The following is a 5,703-nucleotide window of genomic DNA, read 5'->3' as shown; positions in this document are numbered from 1 at the left end:
CTGTTGTTTGTGAGGTCCACTCTGTGCTATTTGTCACAGCAGCTAGAGCGGACTGAGACGGAAACAAATGGGTGAGGGAGCCACGGAATTCAGGTGAGAGTTTCTGAGAAAGGGAACAGAGGGTTTTGGAGGGTGACCAGCTTCCAATAGCTTGAAAAGTTAAGATGTCTCCAAAGAGGTGATATCATACATGAGAACAATCAGGAGGATCCAGGCAAGGAAGGTCTGGAGGGCAGCACTACACGTGAACTGTGGGGGCAACAGCCCCAGAGCCAGGGGTGGAGGAGGGGGGGCCTGGTATGGAAGAAACGGGGAGGAAAGCCAGGGTGGGCCGAGGAGGGTGCAGAGGGCAGTGGGTGGGGGAATCCTGCCCCTTTATCTTCAGAGCGTCAGGAAGCCACCTGGGCTGAGGGCAGGGGAGGTGAAGACAAGGGCTGAAGCTGTGGGACCACAGGGATGCTGTGGGAACGGGATCTGGGAGCCGGAGGGGAAGCAGGGAGGCAGTGCGAGCACCTGAGGGTGGTCCAGGCAGGAGCCCGTGAGGCCTGGGAGGTGGGGGCAGTGAGGGTCCATCAGGATGAACTTGCTGATGGAGTCACTGGGTGCGGAGAGAAGGGGTTCCTTCCTAGTTCCTCCAGGTGCCAGGCATGCGGGCACCACTTCCTACCCTTCCTCTCTGTGGAGTCCCCTCCATGTCAGGATGAGTCCCCTCATCTTGTGGCTAAGATGGCCAAGGCTCTGGTTGCTTAAGTTGACAAGCACAAATTCACAATCTGGCAAGGCAGAGGTAGGAATAACCCAGTTCTTTCTGAAAGCGAAACTCCAGCCCTTCCCACTTTGTGTTTCTTCTCTTCTCTGTTGTCAGCTCAATTCCAAGAATTCATGCTGGCCCTTAGCTTTCCCTTTCACTTCCCGGGATGCCCCAGAAGGTGCTGAGGAAGCGTGGACAAAAGGACCACGTAGGTCCCTTTGGAGCGTGGATGCTGGGCTGGCTTCATGTGTCACAGCATGTTTCCCACACTCTGATTTCAAGTGTGGACAAGGAGCACACATCTGGGCAACAGCCAAGGGCCAAAGGACTGCACCCGGCCCTGGGGTGGAGTGTGAGGAGCTGAGGGCACACACACTGTCCTCGTGGGGGCCCCCAAACCCCACTGTCTGCCGCAGAGATGACGAGGGGTGGGGGCCTATCCTGCTCGGAGAGCGCGCTGAGCTTTGCTCTTGAATCCACCTAGACTGAATGAAAAATACAGCGTCTTCCCCCAGTTACAACTTTTATACTGAATTACGGAATCTTTGTGCACACTATATGTCCATGCCTACACTTATTTCCGCTAGAGTTTCCATCACTCACCATTTAACGGCCTAAATCCAAGGTTGAAAGAGAGCTACTTCTCCAGCTGTCAGCTCCCAGAGGTTTAGAAGACTCAGCTAAAGAGGGTACTGTCCCTGTTCTCTGATTGTGCCCTGCCAACAAGCTTTCTTCACTTGGCCCCAGCTCCGTAGATACAGGACACGTGCACTTTAAAACCATCCTGGCTGCAAACTCCAGATTTTCCTTCAGTCTTAAAGCCAGAAGACCTCTCTCCCTGTGCATAAGTATAAACACTCATAAGGTCACAGCATCAGTTCCAGGCCAACTGCTCCATCCCTGTGATTATGATCACTGAAGTGCTTGGGAGCTGTCCTGGGGATACACAGCTGTCCTGCGTGTGCTAAGGCACTCAGTTGTGTCTGAGTCTTTGCAACCTGTGGAATTTAGCCACCAGCCTCCTCTTTCCATGGGATTTTCCAGGCAAGAATACTAGAATGGGTTGCCATTTCCTTCTCTAGGGGGTCTTCCTGACCCAGGGATTGAAACTGTGTTTCCTGCATTACAGGCAGATTCTTTACCACTGAGCCACCTGGGAAGTCAGAGAATACAGAAATAAAATACATCCCAGGTCTCAAGGAATTAGCTGGTAGAATCAGTCAGGTGAGGCCAATGATGACCCTTTAAGGAACATAAGGAGAAATAATGGCAAATTCATTTTTTTTTTCTAAATTTATTTGTCTGTGCCAGGTCTTAGTTGTAGCATGCGATCTTTAGTTGTGGTGTGCAAACTCTTAGTTGCAGCATATGGGATATAGTTCCCTAATCAGGAATCGAACCCAGGCCCTCTGCACTGGGAGCTCAGAGTCTTAGCCACTGGGCCACCAAGGAAGTCCCAGTAATTACAAATTCTGAGAAAACACTTAAGAGTCTCACCCTCTAGTCTCCTTGAGGCCTGTTGCCCGCTAGAAATTTGTTTTGTTTCTGGGCTCTGGGGCACAAATAACACTCCCTGGATCTTTCACGTCTTCCTTCTGCTAAGTCACTTCAGTCGTGTCCGACTCTGTGCGACCCCATAGACGGCAGCCCACCAGCTCCCCCATCCCTGGGATTCTCCAGGCAAGAACACTGGAGTGGGTTGCCATTTCCTTCTCCAATGCATGAAAATGAAAAGTGAAAGTGAAGTCGCTTAGTCGTGTCCGACCCTCAGCGACCCCAGGTCCTGCAGCCTTCCAGGCTCCTCCGTCCATGGGATTTTCCAGGCAAGAGTACTGGAGTGGGGTGCCATTCATATCTTCCTGGGGAGAGTAAATCAGGAGATTCTGTGTGTTTATTCGTACACATATTTGTTTCCTCAGTGAGGAGGGTGAGCTCTCCGTGGAATAAAAACTTGTTTGCAAATCCCAGAATGAGTTGGAAGCCTCTCTGCCCCATTACTGTTTTGGGAACAATCTAAATGTTAGGGCAAATGAATGATTTCAGACTTTCTCTGAAGTGGAGAGTGCCAGGCGTGTCTGCTACAGAAGACAGTGAGTGCACCCTGGAGATTCTCTGGTTAATTTGATGGTTCTCGGGACCAGTAGTGTTGGAATGTGTCCCAGGAGTGTCTGTAGCCTGAGTGAGCGTGTTGGATTGGACTCACTGATCCTACAGCTCAGGTGATGGCCAAAAGATGTCCTTTGGGTAAAGTCAAAGCTCTCCCCTGTCTAATGATAGAATTCTCTCTCTGCTCCCAGTCTGCCTAAAGCCAATTTTCTTTCCAAGAACACCCCCTGGATCTTCCTGCATCTGATCTGAGGAGTAACAGCAGCTGAAAACCCATGTGAAAGTCATGGCCCCTCAAAGCAAAGCATCTTTGCCTTCAGGGACACTGCAAAGAGCCGTGGTTCCAGACAGAGCCCCGAGTTCTGCTGTCTTCTTCCCTGATCTGCATTCTTTCCTCTTCAACTTATTTTTCACTTTCTGTTTGACTTGGCTTGGTTGTATTTCTCCCCCAATAGACCAGAAAGAGTGAAAGTTCCCTCTGCCCACATGTGCAGAGCTCAAAGCCAGTGTTGTCAGCACTCACTTGACGTCAAGGTTGACTTTTAAATTTGCCAGAGGGCTTTCTTCAGAGACAGGGCTAGGCCAGTATGTCCCCCTATAGAAAGTTGGTTGCAGGTGCTGGAATTCAAAGCCCACAAACTGAATTTTAAACTTTTTGGACAACACACAGATGGGCGTAGGGACCTCAGACCCTGATACCAAACAATAGATGTTTGTTTTTTAAAATTGACACATTTTCAGGTGCCATTCACATCTTTTTTTTTTTTTTAAGTTTTTACTGAATTTATTACAATATTGCTTCTGGTTTATGTTTTGGTTTTTTGGTCTTGAGGCATGGGAGCAAGGCATAGCCTTGAGGCAGCCCTAGCTCCCCAACCTGGGATTGAACTGGCACCCCTGGCGTTGAAAGGAGAAGTCTTGACCATTAGACCTCCAGGGAAGTCCCTACATCTTCTTTCTATCATCTCTTCCATATTTTTCCTTTCTTTTTTTTTTAAAGCCCACTGCCCTTAGAAAACACAGTTAAAAACCGTTAGTTTCTTGGTTGCTTGCCTGCCCATCAGACATTTATTTACCTTGAATGCTGAGTTGCTCTGTGTCTCAGTTTTTCACAGATTTTTGTTTCATTTGAAAGCTTGTCTTTGGTTTGTTTACACTTTTAATTTGGAGTCCCTGGGCATCTAAATGGGCTCCAGAACCCATAGATCATCTAATAATGTCTCTCCCAGGTCCTACTCCCTGACACAGAGTGACTTTTGAAACACTTCCATTTTCCCTTTCTATTTAATGTACTCCAGCCCACTTTTTTTTCCCCTCATTTTTTTACAGTCCATCATGGAGTATTTGTTTACCAAATGTTACTTTTCTTGGATCACGTCTATTTTTGAGGAGTGCAAAGCAAACAACACTTTGAAGCTGTCAGGCTTCATTTTATTTATGCATGAATAACACAAATAACTTGAAAATGACCTAGCCTGTTTTTCTCAGATTTAGATAGAAAAACTGCTTCCGGGCAATGTCGATGCCAAACAGTTCATGCCAAGTGTCCCGTTTTGGTGCCAATTGGTTTTTGCAGCCAAGTTGTAAACCTTCAGTAAACACGGTTTATAATGAAAGTGCAGACACAACCTGGGCCATGGCACAAGTGGAACTCATGTAAATTTACTCTGAGAATAAAATTCTAACAGGAACAGAGCGGGAGAGAAGCTGGCTCTTGAGTGTTCCCACCATAATGTGGAAAATACACAAACCATGATATTTGATGACTGAAATCCCGTTAGGCTCATCTAGGCATTTATGAAATCCCTTTGTCGTCACTGCCGAGTGGTTCCTCGCTCCAAGTGATTGCTACCCAGGGGCTTTTTCAGAGCCCCCATCACCATTTAACATCTGATTCTGGGGGAAGAATGGGGGGAAGGGGACCTTGAAAATTTCAAGATACAGGTGGTTGTGTGCACATTGCATCAATCACAATCTATGGGTAAAAAGATCAAGAGTTTTCTTTTGAAATCAGTTCAGCGATACTCGTTCAGGTCGATCCTGGGGACCCTGAGTCGCTGCTTGTGGCACTGGTGTGAGTATTGTCATGTGACTGCACCCATGGGGCCCTGGGTCCCAGGTGGCCCTCAGGGGGAGAAGAAAGAGAGACTTAGGCCCCCGGACAGCGCCTGCAGTCCCCAGGAGGATCTTCTCTTTGAGAAGGGAGAGAGTGGTCTCCTTTTCATGAAGCAGGAGTTAGTCCAGGCTTCTGCGGACTTGAGAAAGCCATTTGCTTTGAGACCGCTTAACTGCTAGAAAGAGAAAGTTCCAGAACCCAGGCCCAGGGCACAGGATTCATGGTGCGGGATCCAGGATCTAGGACAGGGACGGGACACTTAGGACCCAGGCCCTGAACCTGTGGCCCAGGACAAGGACCGAGGGCCCAGGACTTGCTCCGCACGAGCAGGCTGACCTGCACGGCTTCATGTGTGGGTGCTTCCTTCGGACAGTTCTGACTTAATCAGGGCAGAAGGGACCAGAGGCTTCCAGACTCTGGGAGGAGGAGAGTGACTTGAGTCGCAGCCATGGTGGCCAGCACTATGCTGTCCTAGATCAGGGTCCCAGTGCCTCACACCATCCCTCAGGGCCACCACATCGAGACATAGCTGTGACCCACAGACGAATGAGGTCATACTTTCCATGAAACAGACGTGGATCAGCATTCAGGGACTAGAGTCGTCCCTGTAGGTACATGTCCTGACGGCCAGCAGGCCACCTTCCCAGCCGCAGGCTAATTCAGCCTGCCTTGAAGTTGTCACTCACCTGCCCTCCACTCAGCGGCTGTCTATGTGCCGTCTGTGGCCACC

This window comes from Bos taurus, chromosome 13 (assembly GCF_002263795.3).
Source record: "Bos taurus isolate L1 Dominette 01449 registration number 42190680 breed Hereford chromosome 13, ARS-UCD2.0, whole genome shotgun sequence".
NCBI lineage: Eukaryota > Metazoa > Chordata > Mammalia > Artiodactyla > Bovidae > Bos > Bos taurus.
This window is presented reverse-complemented; position numbering follows the sequence as displayed.